This window comes from Schistocerca americana, chromosome 6 (assembly GCF_021461395.2).
Source record: "Schistocerca americana isolate TAMUIC-IGC-003095 chromosome 6, iqSchAmer2.1, whole genome shotgun sequence".
NCBI classification, from domain to species: domain Eukaryota; kingdom Metazoa; phylum Arthropoda; class Insecta; order Orthoptera; family Acrididae; genus Schistocerca; species Schistocerca americana.
Genome location: NC_060124.1, coordinates 523616109 through 523635693, shown reverse-complemented (window position 1 = coordinate 523635693; position 19585 = coordinate 523616109).

Here is a 19585-nt window from a genome sequence, read left to right as displayed (position 1 = left end):
GTTACCGAATAATTCGATTATTACCGTCATTATTACTATCATTTTCTTCATACCGTTGCTGGAACACATGTGCTTGAAGATCATTTAAGCCCTTTTGGTCATTATAGAAGTAGTTGTCCAAGAACAGGTTCTTTCCCTGTCTACGGAATCCTCTTCATGTTAATATCAAACATCAGCAATCACTCGTAGATTACATTAAAACTAATGTAATTGATGAAGACGTTACTTGATAACAAAAACGCGCTACCTTTCTTCATTTACTTGCGCCTAGAAATGGCTGTCGAATACTGCCAAACCAAAAGCCAAGGATCTTACTGCCTTCCGAAATACGTTGCTGTCAGTTCTTCCATATGATTTGGTCGACGTGACCTGTTTCAAGTTGTGTATGACAGAGAATGTTTTAGAAAATCAATTGTTTTCCTTTGCAATAAACAGAAAGATTTTCATTCTAAGCTATCCAAGTTCAAAATTTTCGCAATATTAGTTCAAATTTAATATTCGCTTCTATAATGTAGGAAACTATTACACAGTTACGAAACCCGCATCCGACTCATTATCCTTACACTTAGTCGCTGACCAGCGTATACAAACTGTTCGGGATAGTTTTTCTTAATTTAGGTAGTGTATTTATACATTTGTACATTGTGCGTATTTCTTTGTATGCTGTTTCGTAAGTTCAAAGATTTTTCACGAAGTATATGGAAACGATTCTTTTCGATATTTAATTACAAACGCAGTTTATTTTTGTTTTCGTTACTAATTGAAAATTAGTAAAGTGAATACCCGGTGTTACATCCCTTCCCTCCTTCTGCACTCGTTGGGGGAAGGAGACGCGACTCGTAACGATGTCCGTCCCAATCAAATGGTTGGTTCAAATGGCTCTGAGCACTATGGGACTTAACATCTATGGTCATCAGTCCCCTAGAACTTAGAACTACTTAAACCTAACTAACCTAAGGACAGCACACAACACCCAGCCATCACGAGGCACGTCCCAATCAGTTTGACGTGGAACAGCACCTGTAACTCCCATAAAACACAACTCCTCGCGTAGTTAAGAAATATTCTAATTTTTCTTACGTAACCGTCTTATCAGTTTGAGTTAACTGATCAGTTGTTTGTCTTTTATCTTATGCCCGGTTAGTTTCGTTGAGCAGTGAAATCTTGGTTCCTAATCCTATCATTACGGTCGTTTTTCACATCATCTTTAGCAAGGATTAATAATTGCTGTTGGTAATTCCGTTGCTATGGCGTTGCTACGTCAAATTGTTAACAACGGTCCAACGTAACTCCAGAGATCACTTATGTTGAAGTAACGTCTTTGTAACACGCCGTAATGCTGATTTGATATTATTCACCTTTCACTGTCTGTTATTCCTGTCTTCACACAGTCACTTAAAATGTTTGAAAGACTCAATCACTAGCATGAACATACCTTGAGTCATGTAGACGACACATCTGATTTAACTCTTGGCTGATAGTTTATTAATATTTTTGTAATTAATTGTTTGTCCCTACCACGCACACACACCGATATGTCATTCAAGATTAACTTCTCATCAGTCCAATAATCGTGACGTTGACAACAACTTTTGATTTAACGGCGTATTGGTTTTTCTTCATGACTTTGTAATATTGTGTCCTACTCAAGGCTACGAATAGTTTTCGTGTCACTTATCCATTACTACCAAGTTCGCAACTCTTCTTCAGTCCGAAGGTTAACTCCAGTAAATCAGTATCACTCAATTAAAATCAACGTCGCGTTGATAACGGTAAAGATTACTTTATTCAGTCGAATGATTGAGTATGGCTTTAGTCTCTCTCTCACGAACTATCGAACTTTCACAACTGAAACAATCTAATAGCGTTTGCTTCCAGAAGACTATCGCAATAGTACTGTAGAGCGACTCAAGAGCAACTTACTAAACATTTCCATATCCGAGTTGTATTGTAGGCGCATTGAATTTCCTTTTCGATGCGGCTACAATTCTCTTCCATGGTAAATGTAATCTTTGACCGAATTATCTCCTTGGATTTAACCTTCGTGCATATGAATTTAAATTTATTCTATAGATGTTTAAAAGATAATGCATGACAACCCTTTCCTTTTATATCTTTTTTGTATGTTACTCTCAGTATTTAAGTGTTATAGTTGTTAATCAAAACATTATCAGTGTAATTAATTTTTTTATCACCAGTAATTGTTGTCACTGTCAAGATGACTCACTTCCCTACTTCAAGTTTTCACAAATTTTGTTGATCGGGGTTCTCTGTTCTTGGGGCGTTACACCGGGCAATGCCAGATTTGTCACCTTACTCATTAATAAATCAGTGATTACAGCACACACTCTTTTACAACACACTTGCTTCAAATGTGTATTCAGTCTATAGTTAGTAGCTAAAATTCCAAATATTTGGACAGTTATAAAGTGTTCCCGACGATGAACAAAATATTGGCAGCTGCAGAAAGATTCCAAACACAGACGAAAGTACTCATCTCTAATTTTCACCGCGACTGTGTAATTAGTACCGATCGAACCGGCTGATATGCGAGGCGTCATACAGTAAATCCCTTGTGAAACAGGGAGCGAAAACGTTTTTATCGAGATTAGTCGTTATTCAACTGCACATATCTGCACTATATCTGCGTCGGGAAAGATATTTCCAACGTTTTCATATGCAAGCAAGAACTATTTCGGAAATTTGGTTGGAAAGTTGAGACTCGTAAGTTAAAAACAGGACAAATGCGAGTAGGTCTGGCGCTCCGAGGTTTCCTTACAAACTTAATTGTGTATACAGACAGTTCACTCATCCTGGGAACCGAGAATCTCGAAGAATTTTGCCTGTTATCGATATATATAGTCGCAAGATATCTATCCCGATAATTCTAATACTTTCTAGAATGTTTTTGTGCAATTTCGAATTAGCTATTGCAACTTCTCATTTAGTCTATTAATTTTTGAGTTACATTAACATGCTATCCTAACTGCTAATTGCATATGCGTTGACTTTCTCTGCTCTCGTCCGTGTTGCAATTACTGCTAAGATACGATGGAAGTATCCAGACAAGTCATAGGCCTACTATAATTTTACAAATGTCGAGTTGTTCTCTGGAATGCATCAACCGATATTTTATGGGATATGAGAACCTCAGTTGAAACAATGAAAGTGCAATCCCGCATCAATTACCGGTATTACTTGCTTTGAAACATTAGAGACGCTGTACGTGTCGTAGGTGTAGTCTGTCGTGTTTGTTGTTGTTGTTGTCTTCAGTCCAGAGACTGGTTTGATGCAGCTCTCCATGCTACTCCCATTCAGTAAAGCTGCATGCCGTCGGGAAAAATTACGGCTGTAGTTTCCCCTTGCTTTCAGCCGTTCGCAGTACCAGCACAGCAAGGCCGTTTTGGTTAGTGTTACAAAGCCAGATCAGTCAATCATCCAGACTGTTGCACCTGCAACTACTGAAAAGGCTGCTGCCCCTCTTCAGGAACCACACGTTTGTCTCGCCTCTCAACAGATACCCCTCCGTTGTGGTTGCACCTACGGAACGGCTATCAGTATCGCTGAGGCACGCAAGCCTCCCCACCAACGGCAAGGTCCATGGTTCATGGGGCGGACTGTCATGGTGTGTTTGTATATAGACTGGGCAGTTCCTGAAGGACTGGCCGTGCGCTTCTAGGCGTTACAGTCTGGAGCCGAGCGACAACTACGGTCGCAGTTTCGAATCCTGCCTCGGGCATGGATGTGTGTGATGTCCTTAGGTTAGTTAGGTTTAATTAGTTCTAAGTTCTAGGCGACGGATGTCCTCAGAAGTTGCTATACTAGCACTGGTGTGGCGCGGTATCCAGGCAGCCTGAGACCTATCAAGCAAGATGGCAAAGGCATAGTTTCCACAGAGGGGCCTTTACTTCTTCTACGCAACTCACCCAGTTAGCAGGAAATATCTGTAAATCATATACACAAACTTTCCTCGTGAATCACTTTCCCTATTACTGAAAATCAGAAGCAACTCTCTACAGTAGTTCCTGAGATTTTTTTACGTTTTACGAATGCAGTGTACGTCTGTAATGGAAAACAATATTTTTTATGATGTAATTACAAAACAACGATTTTTCGTATTTTGTTTTTCCTTTACCTGTATTGTGAAACTTTGTTTCTTACCAAATTTCACGATTCAAGCTCAATTGGAAGTACGCTACCGTTTTTTATGAGTGAGTTTTCAAGTATCAAGATATGGGCGTATCTTTTGATTGCACAGACTTGAAAGTTTAATTATTTTACACCACCAAGGAACCGTACGCCTTAGCGTGTGACATAAATTTCAACTTGACATCTCTACACGTTTCTGGGAAGACATGGAGTCTTAACAATTGGACAGACATACAGGCAGAAAGGCGGATAACAAAGAGGTCGCATAAGGGTTACGTTTTTGCCGATTGAGCTACGTGGCTCAAAAAATGCAGCTGTTCCCTGCAAGAAATCAGGCAGGTTCACGAAAGCATTGCTCGAAGAGTTTTTAAAATCTGTCATTCTGCGGTACGTGGGACAAGGAAATTTCTTTGCGTTTTTGATTCGCGTTCAGTGAAGACTGATTAGGCAATTTTCGATCAAATCTTTGTAGATAAAAGACAAATATGCACGTGAGCCGTAAAAATTATCTCAGCCAAATACACTCTACTTTTCCAAGCATGTGATGTTTAATTTTACACATAGTTCAAATTATCACGAGAACAATTCAGAATGCCCCGGACTTGTTAAAGATTCATAGAGAAACGGCTTCGAATGTAGATTCCGTAACAATACATTCATTAATTCGGCAACAATTTTATGCACCTGATTTCACAGGAATGATCAAATACGCGTGGTTAGTTTTCAAGTTAATCGAAGAAAGAACAGTATTTGCGAATGTAAATGAATTGCGTTTTCAGGTATTGCCTCTGAAAAATCAGTGTGGCGGCAAGGCAGTAATTACGTTAAATGTGCGTGCTGCTCTACGAATTTCTGTTTCGGTTGCTCCAGCGGCAGTTACTATCCGGAATTCTGTTCTACCACAGGAAGCGATGCAGGCGCTAGAAGGACGATTCTGTAACTTATTCCGTAACAAACTGGAACGTTTCCTGTAATGATTGATTTAGAAATCAAATTATTGTAGCGAAAATGGCTACTTCTGAAAAATTTTGCATGACGTATACTATTTGATGATATTCTGTATCATGAAACTGAAAAGAGAAGTTGTACAGGGGCAGCCATGAGCCTTAGCCGCTGTTCTACAAGGGTCACTCCAAAAGACATGCACACTATTTTTGTAAAAATACAGTTTTCATTCTGCATGTGTGAAAGTTTTACAGTGTGTAGATACAGCCTTCCCGCTTGTTTTCAAACTTAGTTTAACCTGTTCCCGTGAGTGGCGCCGTGACAGCAGGTCTTCATGATGGCTACTACATTTGACGTACGTCATAAACAACGTGCTGTCATAGAATTCCTGTGCTGTGAAAACGAGACAGTGGGAAACATCCTCAAGAGGTTGAGAAAGGTGTATGGAGATGCTGCTGTCGATCGCAGTACAGTTAGTCGGTGGGCAAGCAGGTTACGTGATGAAAGCGAGCACGGAAATATTGAGGATTGTCCTCGCAAGGCAGGCCTCGTACTGCACACACTCCAGACAATGTGCAGAGAGTTAACGAATTGGTGACTACTTACAGACGCATCACAGTGAACGAATTGTCACTCTACATTGGGATAGGGCAAGGAAGTGTTTGGAGAATAATGGAAGCGTTGGCGTTAAAAAAGGTTTGTGCCGGGTGGGTTCCCAGGATGTTGACAGTGGTTAAAAGAAAAAAAAAAAACAGGAAAAGCGGTATGCAGCGGACTTTTGGAACAGTAGAATGGTGGAGATGAATTTCTTGGAAGAAATGTGGCAGGTCATTTCTCACCAGAGGCGAAGACGCTATCAATAGAGTGGCATCATGCAAATTCCCCAAGAAAAAAAATTCAAAACCACACCTTCTGTTGGAAAAGTTACGGCTACGGTGTTTTTCGGTTCCGAAGGACTTTTGCTTGTGGACATCATGCCAAGTGGAACCGCCATAAATTCTGATGCATTTGTGACAACACTGGAGAAACTTCAAGCTCGACTGATCGAGTTCGACCACATTGGCAAAAGTAGGATGTTTTGCTGTTGCACGACAATGCACGGCCACAAGTCAGTCAAAAAACCGTGGAAGTGATCAGAAAACTTGGGTGGACAACACTGAAACACCCGCCTTACAGTCCTGACCTGGCTCCATGCGACTGTCATCTCTTTGGGAAACTGAAAGACTTTCTTCCTGGAACAAGGTTTGAAGATGATGACTCCCTTGTGCACGCTGCCATACAGTGGCTCCAACAGGTTGGTCCAGAATTTTACCGTGCGGGTATACAGGCATTGTTTCCAAGATGGCGTAAGGCAGTTGGGAGGGATGGAAATGATGTGGAGAAATGAAAATATTGTTCCTAAGGGTTGTATCTACACACTGTAAAATTTTCAAACATGCAGAATAAAAGACGGATTTTTTTTAAAAAAATAGTGTGCATTTCTTTTGGAGTGACCCTCGTATGTTCACTCAGTCGAAACGTAAGAAACGTTAACAGGTACACATAAAGCTTCAATTTCGATTTTCTCGGAAACTAGGGGTCATCACATAAAATTCTGCTGGCCAGGAGCTCACGACAGGTTCCTCTACAACGTAAATGAAATGAAAGTGTATGATTCCAGAGACTTTTTCAAGTCTCAAATATGTATAGTGTATACAGGGTGCGGCAGTGTTCATAGTAGGATGTTAAAAACACAACATCAGGCAGTAACTGTAATTTATTAATTACCTCTTATGTCAATTCATAGATAAAGGTATGCCATTTACTAATGTGTAAGTAATCGTCCATTGTGTGGATTACTTTTTGAATATCACTCCTGTCAAATGATACCCCCTCTGCACAACACATTCATCTAGGCGGCGTTGGAAGCTTTCCATAACTCGGCGTAACGTATTCCGTGGGACATTGCCGACGGCAGTTCTGATGCGATCCTTCAACTCAGGAATGGTGGACAGAATTTTCATGGATTTCTTGCGACAGACATTTCCCGGTAGAGTAATTTCCCGTACTGGTGAAATTTCCTGGCCACCTCGCTCACCTGACCTTTCATGTGCAGACTTTTTTCTTTTGGGGCTATCTGAAGCAGGAAGTGTTCCGAACACGTTGTGCCACCATTCCTGAGTTGAAGGATCGCATTAGAACTGCTGTCGGCAATGTCCCAGGGAATACGTTACGCCGAGTTAAGCAAAGCTTGCAACGCCGTCTAGATGAATGTGTTGTGCAGAGGGGCATCATTTGACAGGAGTCATATTCAAAAAGTAATCCATGCAGATCTGCTTAACGCAACCTTCCACGAACGTGTTATCTCCAGAAGTTTTCAAGGTGCGTGGCCTGTAAGGTCATCTGATCTGAACCCATGTGACTTTTGGCTCCAGGGGTATCTAAAATAACACTTTTGTCGGGGGGCGAGTCGTTCGGCCTCTACCCGATCTGAAGGCCAGTATACAGAATGGCGTTGCTTAGATTTCAACGGAACTGCTGCGAGTAATTGTTGCTAACGTCATTTTAGGGATGCAGCATCTCGTCGACGTCTCTGTTGCTCATTTTGAACAAATTGTTAATTACAGTTATAGTCCCCTAAAAATTTTAGCAACTGTGGAAAGCAAATAGCTAATTTCATATGAAGTTATCGCATTCCAGCTGCCGAGTACAAAATAAGAAGAAAAGTCAGTCACAAGGAAATTAATTATAAAGAATATCTGAATGTAAATCCATATAATTGACACCCAGAATGTTACTCAGTCCCTTTATTACGTGTAATGTTAGTGTTCAGAAAACTCTAACCGCAAAGAGCTCCTGTCTATACTAATAATAATTCTCTAAAACTGGCATGTCTCTCTGTCTTTGAAGAAGGTAGTCTTCAATAATGCCAGACAAGTTGTCATGGTGTTTTCACAGGTATCCTGAGCGTGGTTCAGGGCATCGTGGAGGCCTTACTCATCAAAATCTGACCACGAAAATAAATCATTTAATAGTTTTACCAAAACTCCGTTATTTCCGGAGGTAAAGTGAGTATAGTATGAGGCGCCGTATAGGCTTTATTTCAAGAGTATCATATCATTGATAAAATTATTATGAAAATGTGCGTGTGTATGTATGTATATTCCACATCTCCTCCGAAACCACTGACCGACTTCAAACAAACTTGGAACACATGTCACTTACTGTCTCGAAAGAATCCCCGTGTGGGCTAAGAACCTAAGAGGTGGAAATAGAGCTGAATAAGAAGGTCAGGCCGGCCGGTGTGGCGGAGCCGTTCTAGGCGTTTCATTCTGGAACCGCGAGACTGCTACGGTCACAGGTTCGAATCCTGCCTCAGGCATGGATGTGTGCGATGTCCTTAGGTTAGTTAGGTTTAAGTAGTTCTAAGTTCTACGGGACTGATGACCTCAGATGTTAAGTCCCATAGTGCTCAGAGCCATTTGAACCATAAGAAGGTCACGATGCACGAATGCTCAGATTTAATTGGTTCAAATGGCTCTGAGCACTATAGGACTTTACTTCTGAAGTCATCAGTCCCCTACAACTTAGAACTAGTTAAACCTAACTAATCTAAGGACATCACACACATCCATGACCGAGGCAGGATTCGAACCTGCGATCGTATCGGTCGCGCGGTTCCAGGCTGTAGTGCCTAGAACCGCTCGGCCACTCCAGCCGGCTCAGATTTTATTCACCTAGTATTTAAGAACGAGAGCGCTTCACGTCTTGCAACGAATTTTACACAAGATTTAAAATCTTTACGAAGCTTTTTCTCGCTTACGGTCCCCACAAAATGATGACAGGAAGAATCAGTCGCCTAACTACATTTTCGCTGTTCATGCAGTACGACTGCCTGACATTTTAATTTATTATTTCTTTAATACTAACCGTATTCACCATTCATATTTCAGACAGTGTTCACATATACCAATGAATATACCTGAAATATTATATCATTGTACGATATATAGTTCATGATATGTGACATCTCAAAAAACAAGACGCGTGAAAACTGCAGCAACATGCATGACGTTCAAATTTATTATTACTAACGCAGTGAACTAATTTCGATTACATCTGGCAAGGAGATAGACTGAGTCCTGAGGAAGGGAATAAGCTACTTTAGACAGTGTGTAGTGTAAAGTACTTATCTATTTGACGACAATTACCCGAATTAAGGGAAAATATTCAATCTTTGAAAAGGTTATTAATGTTTGACTTCTGAACAGTATCATATTTTTGAAAAAGCTTTAATTGTTTGATAACTGCTACGTGATAAGGTTCAAAGTAATGGATACATTGCTCATGCAATCTTCAGTGTGTTTACCCAATACTTGGACAATATTTGTTGCATAGTGTACACGTTGCAGAACGTATAGCCAGTTCAGTAGCATAGTGTATAGATGCGTGCTTCTCCCCATGCCAATCTGTGTGCACTATGATGTTGTGCATGAGAATGCAGCGTGCATTGGCACAGCTTGGTGATGGGGGGGGGGGGGGGGGGGGGAGGGTGGAAGCACATCATGACAAATGCTTACCCAAACAGGTAGACACACGAGTAGCCGATTTATTGTTACCTACTCACCATAGGTGTCATGACAATGCTACTGATACCTAAGTGTGGCAGTGGGTAACTGCTGGTCCACAATAATCTGAAAATCAAATAACGTATAGCCCTCACGGGTCATTGATAGCGACTTAGACATAACTGACCATACCACTATTCAGAGGAATCAATAGCAATCAGATTCTGTGCCGATCTTCAGAACATACTCTGGACAAAGATGCAATGACCGAATCTCCGCATTCGGGACACACTTCCTAACCGTGGAAATTACATTGACACTGTGATGCAAATAAAGAAAATAGTTGTGTATGAACCACGCGATTACAGCTATGAATGGGTAGCAAGATAATATTGCGAGCGTGCTCAGCTAGAACACAGTTAAACTACATGTCACCACCTTACCGTACAGAGACACAGCAGTCAGCGGCAACAGACTCTAAAACACGGTCTCGCTCCTCCACGGCAGACTACATGAGTGCCCTGTTGAAACACATGCCTCAGCATTCGCAGTGAGATAGGCTATGAGTTGATTGGCCAACACTGCCTGAATTAAAAGAATACTCCCTGAATTTCTCAAAGAATAACCAAACTTCAAAACAAAGTTATTTGCATTCGATGCTTTACAGTAACCCTGCAATGACTAGTGTGCGAAATAACTGCAACAAAAAAAAAAACCAAATAAATACTGAAAGCTGTTTTGTGACTGTCAACTTCCTAGGTCTTCGTTCAAAGCGCCCTGAAAACATAAGGGATCGAGATTTTAAGCTAAAGCCAATGTGTTTGTCTATTATGCCGCTCGATAGTGCTGGTTACCACGTCACACCATGGAGAGTGACAAGTATGCGACTATCGCTACAAGACATGTTGAAGCGAGAGCGCCCGTTGGGTTGAAAGGCATTAATAGAGTCAGGTCGTTAAAATTCGGTGGAACAGTATGAGTGACGTGAGTCCAGCCCACATTAGACGGCCCGGACCTCTCGACTCTGACAGATCGACAGCACTCGAGGTGTAAGTTTGCTGTGGCAACGTTGTCGACGGAACTGCACGCTCTGATTTGTCAACGTGTGCAAAATGGCGGGCATATCTGGTCTGATCTTACTGTCACCTCCATCGCTTGTAAGTCGTCGTGCATGAACTTTTCCAATCCATCTGCTGTAAATCTACTTGATGCAGGTAGACTAGTGCACTATACCATATGAAAAGCCAGGCGATACTAAGAGATCCATTTTGCAGCGTTCGAACCCACTTACATGTCGATATTGCAACTGCTCTTACGTGTTTGCAGTCTCTGCTCAAGTATCAGTGAACATATCTGTCACGAGTTCCATTTTGCGATTCTGGGGATGTACAGAGTAAAGTTCAATACGTTATCTAATTTTGAGGACTGCAGCACGAAAATGTGATAGTAATACCACAAATGTAAGTTTCTGAAAATCAGATATGGTTTTTCGATGTTGGTTTATGTGTGTCACATATCACTGAAATTCAGTTTATACTCGTAAGTTCGGTAAAGGGAAGTTCCACATTGTTAATTAATGTATAGCAACGACATTACATCCCTAGCACCACATAGGGCCGAAGAGCTGTGAAGTATCAGTACATATTATATGTACAGGGTGTATCATAGTTAATGGCGTAAACGCATACAGTTGAAAGTACACGATACTAGAAGCAAGAAAGTCTCAGTAAACATGGGGTCCAAAATGCATATGTTAAGAGCTACGAGGAATTTTTCATCTTCTATACTGTGAAGCAAATCTCTTCCACTGCAAGTTCTTTGATTTCCACATTTTGGAAAGTAGTAGTATGGACCAAAACAAGAAAAATGTCCAGTAAACATTTGCTCTAAAATGCATGCCTTAGAAGTTATTAGCAATTGTTCATTCGAAGTCGCGAAGATGAGCACGTGCTCATAGCTCTTAAGGTATGCATTTTAGAGCACATGTTTACTGAACATTATTTTCTTGTTTTGGTCCACATTACCATTTCCCAAAATGTGGGAAGCAAAGAGCTTTCAGTAGAAGAAATCTGCTTCACAGTATCGAAGATGAAAAATTACTCGTAACCCTTAAGGTATGCATTTTCGACCTTTAACTACTGGACCGATTTCAACCAAACGTCTTACACATTTCCCTTATTATTAGGTAACAGTCGCTATAGTGGTAAGAAGACTACCACAGTTCAAGAAATGTGACATCATAGGCAATGAGATAAGCGAAAAACTGCAGCATCATGTATGGCTAAATTTATTACTTCTTAGCTACTAATACTATTTGTAACATTTTTCGCCGATAGTACCTACACATGCCGCTGAATGTACCTACACAAATGTATCACTGTACTCCGCATAGTTCAATAGATATGATGTCAGAAACACTGAGATAAGTGAAAAATGTAGCATCATAAATGGTGCTGTAATATATTAATTCTTTACAGCTAAGACACTCCTTTAGTCGAGTTAAGGAAATCGCTGAAACCTGACAACGCTTTTTACAGCTTTCACCTGTGATGCGCAAGGAGCTGTGGAAGGAAACGATAGCCGTCTGTAGAGCCATGAAGCGGCACTGGTGTGGATACATTTACAAGGTCGCGTTGCAAAGCAGCTGCACCCAGCGTACAGAAACTGTCCAAATCACATTTGTTAATTTGGATACTTTAGCTATGCATTATGCATATTACTTTGTGCGACTGTTTCATAATTCCAAAGGTGTTTCCACGAATACGTGGAATTAATTTTTCCTGTAGTTCACTACAAACGCAGTTCATTTTTTGTTTCCGCTTCTAATGGGAAATTGGCAGAATGAACACCTGGGCAATGCCCGGGTTTGTCCGCTGTAAATAAATAAATAATTCTGTATGTCGATAATGCAGCATAGGGAACAATGTTCCATAACTGATAAGCGCCATAAGCTTAGTATGTCACCCAAAGAATGATGCGAATCATTCTTTACTAAACAAACCGGCCGCGAAGTAATTCCCCTACATACTACTTATTAATCACTCCTTCTGGTCTCCAGTCCTTGATTTTCTACCGCATATGGTAAAGTAAATGACAACTGTTTTCTTCAAATATTGCAGTAAAACACTATCGCCCTAGAATTCCTCCTTTTCCCAACAGGATTATCTAGATATGAAATTACTTCTCTAGGACTTTAGTGCCCTCAGTGCTGGCATAGCTTAATAACTTCAACGTAAATTCTTGACAGTTACCATAAAGTGACTGGTTTCACAAAAGGCACAAGTCATTTATGTTTTCATATCTGCGTATTGAACGTTAATTTGAATCTCCACGACTTTTTAGTGGAATAATGCCTGTTCCACAATATCCAAATGACAGCTTCGAACAACAGATCATATTTAGGGACCTCGTATTAGACTCCGAGCGTCCCGCAATCGTTTCATTGCTTTTCCAAAACTACCATAATGCCTCGAGCTCTTGTCAAAACGATTACTAGCGATACGGACTGACATGTGGAAACTCTGGGCAGCTGAAAGAGGCGTAGTTATAGCAGCCCACCGACCCGAACATTCATCCGCGGTATTTGGAGCGAATTTCAGATACCACGCTCAATAGTGAGCGTTGTAGCGGAAAAATGAAAACGCCGACGACTGACAAGATCACAGAGCTGCAAACAGTGAGAGACTGGGACAGCGCACCGCTACGTGTCTAGTGAAACAACTGGCAAGCTGAGTTAGGGATCATGCTGTCGACTGATTGCAAACATTATATTTACACTAAATTTGTATAACTCCAGCATCCATTTGTTAATTTAAACTGGATTCATGTAAACAGGTGAAGGTCGGTGATATTATTTTATGGAATTGATGATAAGCAATTACTGTTAGTACTTGGTGATACCTGTTCGGAGTAATTTAAAGGAAATGTTTCCTAAATTTAGTTGTGATGAAATACTGTCAGAATTCATCAGAAGAATACCAAGGAAAGGTAATTCATTGAACCAGGTCAATACAAAATGTTCATTCGTTCAATAAGTGAGTGTGTTCCTCAGTTCGGAGGCCAGAATTATTTGCAGGAGATACAGAAATTCTTAAATACAAACTTCACGATTTCTCAAAAATCGTGTTTGCTCTGTGAGAGCTAGTACAAAAAAAAAAAAAAAAAAAAAACAAAAAAAAGGCACAACTAATTCATCTGTATTACATGACAGGAAAGGAATTACGTGAAGGTTAAGGGTGGATTCCAAGATGAATACATGATCATACATTACTTATTTCCACATTTGTAGCACTTACATCGTCTGATCAAAAGTTCCGAGACACATTTTATTCCTGGTATACAAGCTATTTAATCGCATCAACTACGGTGGCAGCATGAACTAACAAATGTAAACGACAGACTGATGTGCTTTCCACTGTTCAATTGTGAGCAGGCGGTGTTAAGTGGTGGACATGCGAAAGTAGTGTTTAAGTACGAGCGTTGCCCAGAAAATGTTGCACCGCATTTTTTTTTTTCAGTAGGAAAAATTGTTACGAATACGGAGCGTTAGGTATGTATTATTTGAAGTCTCCTGAGTGAGCTCGACGATTTTCCGTCACTTCCGACAGATAGCGTAGCTGCAGAACAGTTTTACAATGGCATCTGTAGGTGATGTACGTTACAAGCAACGTACTGTCATTGAATTTCTCACAGCAGATAAAACAACTGTGGGGAATATTCAGAAACGCCTGTGCGAAACTCTGTGGAGTATCTGCTGTCGACAGAAGTACAGTTAGTCCCTGGGCACGTAGGGTGAGGTCATCGGAAGGCGGTTAGGCGGAGCTCCGCGGTTTGCAGCGGTCCGGGAGTGTATCCACGGCCGCCACACCTGACATGCTCCAGCGAGCTGATGCTGTCAGTCGCGAGGGCAGACGCATTACGACTCGGCAGTTGGTGCTGCATCTGTCAATCAGTAAAGGAAGTGTGAATGCAGCTCTCCATGCTCTTGGATATTCAAAAGTGTGTTCCGGATGGGTCCCGCAGTGTCTAACGGTGGATCACAAATTGCACAGAAAAAACATTTGTCTTGATTTGTTGCAACGTTTTGAAGCTGACGGTAGGGCCTTCTTGTCCCGGATTGTGACAGGTGACGAAACCTGGGTTCACCATTTTGAACCCGAAACAAAACGTCAGTTACTACGGTATGTTGATGATTTTCACTTATGGATCCTCTGACAGCAACTGAATAAAACACAATTTTAGTGCCATACGCGTTTCGCCTTTATTTTCTGCAAGGCATCATCAGTGGCCTGTAATATGTACATATGTTAGCTATTTTATTTACATTTTTGTCACTGTGCCTATAGGTTATAAACAGTTCTGGTGGTTGGTATTTCCTATTAAGTAGTAATGTTTTGAACTGTACTTACAGGTTGCGTAGACAGTTTCTTACATATTACGCTCCTGTTGCATTTTTGGTCTTGTTCGTCTTCCTATGAGCGCAAATTTGCTGTTTTTTCTGCATTCCACAGCACTATGGACTGAACGCTTTTTTTGATGCAATGTTTTGGTTTCTGTTGCCGACTGTCAAATGTTTTTGCCAAAGATCGAATATTACTGCCAAACTTATGAGTGTAACTATCGAAGTATCTGTGGTCTGTTCGTGTATGCATTTGTGTGTGCGCTTGTGTATATGTGTGTGTGTGTGTGTGTGTGTGTGAGTGTTTTTTGGTGTCATATTATTTAATTTTATTTTATTTTATTGTATTTAATTATATTTTTGTTTATGTCCTGTGTATGTGTGTGTGTGTGTTTTGGTGTGATATATATATATATATATATATATATATATATATATATATATATATATATACTTTTTTTTGTGCTGTGTATGTGTGTCTGTATTTTGGTATTATGCATTTTTTTTTTTTTTTGGAGGGGGGGGCTGTGTGTGTGTGTGTGTGTGTGTGTGTGTGTGTGTGTGTGTATTTTGGTGTTATATACTTTTTTTTATGTTATCATTTCCTTTATTAAGTGTAGTAAGGAGCCTGTGCTGATGTGTGTTTGTTCATTTATCACATGTTTGTTTTCTGCTATGGCTTTCTGGATGTGGAAGTTTTCTTGCATTTGTATAAGATGTTTGTCATGGTTGCTTATTCTCATTATTTTCATTTCTTGTTCCATGTTTGTAGGATGATGGTTGTAGTGTTTTAAATGCTCTGCAAATGTGGAATGGTTTGTTTCATACTTCCAACATCTGATATGTTCTTTGTATCTTGTTTCAAAATTCCTGCATGTCATGCCTATGTATACTGCATCACTACTTTGACATTCAAGTTTATATATTCCTGATTGTTGGAATTTGTCCCACTTGGTAGCTGGCTGGCTTAGGTGTGATTGAAGGGTTTGCCCAGGCTTATATGCTATTTTGAAGCCCTGTCTCTTTAGGATGTTTGCAACTCTGTGTGTTAGTTTATGTGTGTAGGTCATGGTGTACCATCTGGTTCTTTTCTGTGTGGTGTTGTCATTGTGTGTGTTTGTTGAGTGTGTTTGTAAGTTTTCAGCTTGTGGGTTCTTTTGTATTGTGGAAATGTTGTGTCTGTCTTTTATTTGTGTTTTTATTTTTTGATTGAGCCTGTGTACCACATGTGTGTCATACCCGTTGTTCCTAGCTATTTGTATGATCGTGTTCATTTCTTGTTCATAGTTTCTCTTACTGAGTGGGATTCTGTTTAATCTATGTAACATGTGTCTTAGTGCTGCAAATTTCTGGCTTTGGGGGTGGTTGGATGTGGAATGTATTATTGTGTCCGTGGCTGTTGGTTTTCTAAAGATGTTAAATGTATGTTTTCCATTTTCTTTTTTAATTGTAATGTCAAGAAAATTTATTTGATTTTCTTTTTCTTTTTCAAGTGTGAATTTTATGTTCTTATGAGCTTTGTTTATTTCTGAATGGAGTTCATCTATTTTTTCACTTGGCTCGTCTACCAAACAAATAATGTCATCCACGTATCTGTACCAATATATGATTTTGAAACTTTCATTTGTGGTTATCTTATCAAATATCTGATTTTCAAGGTGACTGATGAAAATGTTTGCTAGTGTTCCTGATATTGGGGATCCCATGGGCAGTCCATCAGTTTGTAGATAATATTCTTCCTCAAACTGAAAGTAGTTTTGTTCAGTTGTCAGTCTGAGCATATCTGTTATTTCTTTTATTGCGTCTGTGGTGAGGTTGCTGTGGGATGAGAGATTTTGCTCTATGATTTCTATTGTTTCTGTGATAGGGATGGAGGTATACATATTTTCTATATCGAATGAAATCAGTGATGCTGTGTGTGGTACCTGTATGTTCTGTATATTTTCTATTAGGTTTCCTGTGTTTATCACTGTTCTGTTGTTTTCTACTTTATAGTGTTTTGTAACTAACTTTTGGAGGTGTTTGGCTATGCGGTATGTTGGGGCTTTCTTGAAGTTGATAACAGGTCTCATTGGCATTCCGTCTTTATGTACTTTCGGTTGACTGCGGAGTGTTGGTGCTTGTGGGTTTTTCTGCGTTAAGTAGTATTTTTGTTTGTCTGTGAGTGTGTGTTCAATGTTTTTCAGTGTTCGTTTCACATTTGCTTGGAATCGTGTAGTTGGATCTGACTTCAGTTTTTGTATTGCGTTGGTGTTTATGTATTCCTTGGTTTTTGTGATGTATTGCTCTTTATCCATGAGTACTGTTACATTTCCCTTGTCTGCTCTAGTTATTAATATGTTGTTGTTTGTTAACTTTTGTTTTAACCTTTTCATAAACCTGCCAGCTACCAAGAGGGACAAATTCCAACAATCAGGAATATATAAACTTGAATGTCAAAGTTGTGATGCAGTATACATAGGCATGACATGCAGGAATTTTGAAACAAGATACAAAGAACATATCAGACGTTGGAAGTATGAAACAAACCATTCCCCATTTGCAGAGCATTTAAAACACTACAACCATCATCCTACAGACATGGAACAAGAAATGAAAATAATGAGAATAAGTAACCATAACAAACATCTTATACAAATGCAAGAAAACTTCCACATCCAGAAAGCCATAGCAGAAAACAAACATGTGATAAATGAACAAACACACATCAGCACAGGCTCCTTACTACACTTAATAAAGGAAATGATAACATAAAAAAAGTATACAACACCAAAATACACACACACACAGCCCCCCCTCCAAAAAAAAAAAAATTAAAATGCATAATACCAAAATACAGACACACATACACAGCACAAAAAAAAAAAATATATATATATATATATATATATATATATATATATATATATATATATCACACCAAAACACACACACACATACACAGGACATAAACAAAAATGTAATTAAATACAATAAAATAAAATAAAATTAAATAATATGACACCAAAAAACACTCACACACACACACACACACACACACACACACACACACACACACACACATACACAAGCGCACACACAAATGCATACACGAACAGACCACAGATACTTCGATAGTTACACTCATAAGTTTGGCAGTAACATTCGATCTTTGGCAAAAACATTTGACAGTCGGCAACAGAAACCAAAACATTGCATTAAAAAAAGCGTTCAGTGCATAGTGCTGTGGAATGCAGAAAAAACAGCAAATTGGCGCTCATAGGAAGACGAACAAGACCAAAAATGCAACAGGAGCGTAATATGTAAGAAACTGTCTACGCAACCTGTAAGTACAGTTCAAAACATTACTACTTAATAGGAAATACCAACCACCAGAACTGTTTATAACCTATAGGCACAGTGACAAAAATGTAAATAAAATAGCTAACATATGTACATATTACAGGCCACTGATGATGCCTTGCAGAAAATAAAGGCGAAACGCGTATGGCACTAAAATTGTGTTTTATTCAGTTGCTGTCAGACGGTCCATAAGTGAAAATCATCAACATACCGTAGTATTACGCGCAACTGAGGAGGACAGGACCAAAAAATTGAAGATGTCAAAACGTCAGTTGATGGAATGGTGCCATTCTCACTCCCCACAGAAGAAATAAATTCAAAGCAACTGCTCCGCCGGTAAGGTCGTGATCACCGTGTTCTGGGACTGTGAATGTCTGAATCCCATTGATGTGATGCGAGGAGGCGGTGCCATTAATTCAGAAGCATATGTCAACACATTAGCAAGACTCAAGACGCCCTTCTGGCGACTCCGGGGACACGGCAACCTAGGAGATGTTTTGCTGCAACACGATAACTCTCGGCCCCACACACGTCTGAGGACTGCTGAACACATCACAAAACTGGGTTGGACAGTGTTACCCCATCCACCATACAGCCCTGACCTAGCCCCCTTAGACTTCCACTTGTCTGGGGCATTAAAGGATGCCATTCGTGCCAGACAGTTTGAGGACGATGAGGAGATGATTTACACAGTGAAGCACTGGGTCCGCCACCAGGACAGGGATTGGTACCGACAGGGCATAAATGCCCATGTTTCGCGCTAGAGGAAAGCCGTAGAATTGGATGGAGATTACGTCGAAAACTGGGGGGGTGCGTAGATAAAACCCATCCTTTCGTATCTGTAATTCTCATCATGTTCAATAAAGAATTGTTGAAGAAAAAAATGCGGTCCATTACTTTCTGGGCAATCCTCGTAATTCTGACACGAATCGCAGTGGAATGACGTTCCTAAGTGACGTGTACAAAACATAGACGCCTGTCGTGACTTGCCTGAAATACAAATCACGAAATGTTTTTTTTTTTTGAAAGAAAGCTTTACGTGTTACTAAATTTAGTGTTGTAAATACGAAAATACTACAAAACAACAGACTGCGGAAATTCATATGCGAGGTCAAAAAATGGTTCAAATGGCTCTGAGCACTACGGGACTTAACAGCTATGGTCATCAGAACTTAGAACTACTTAAACCTAACTAACCTAAGGA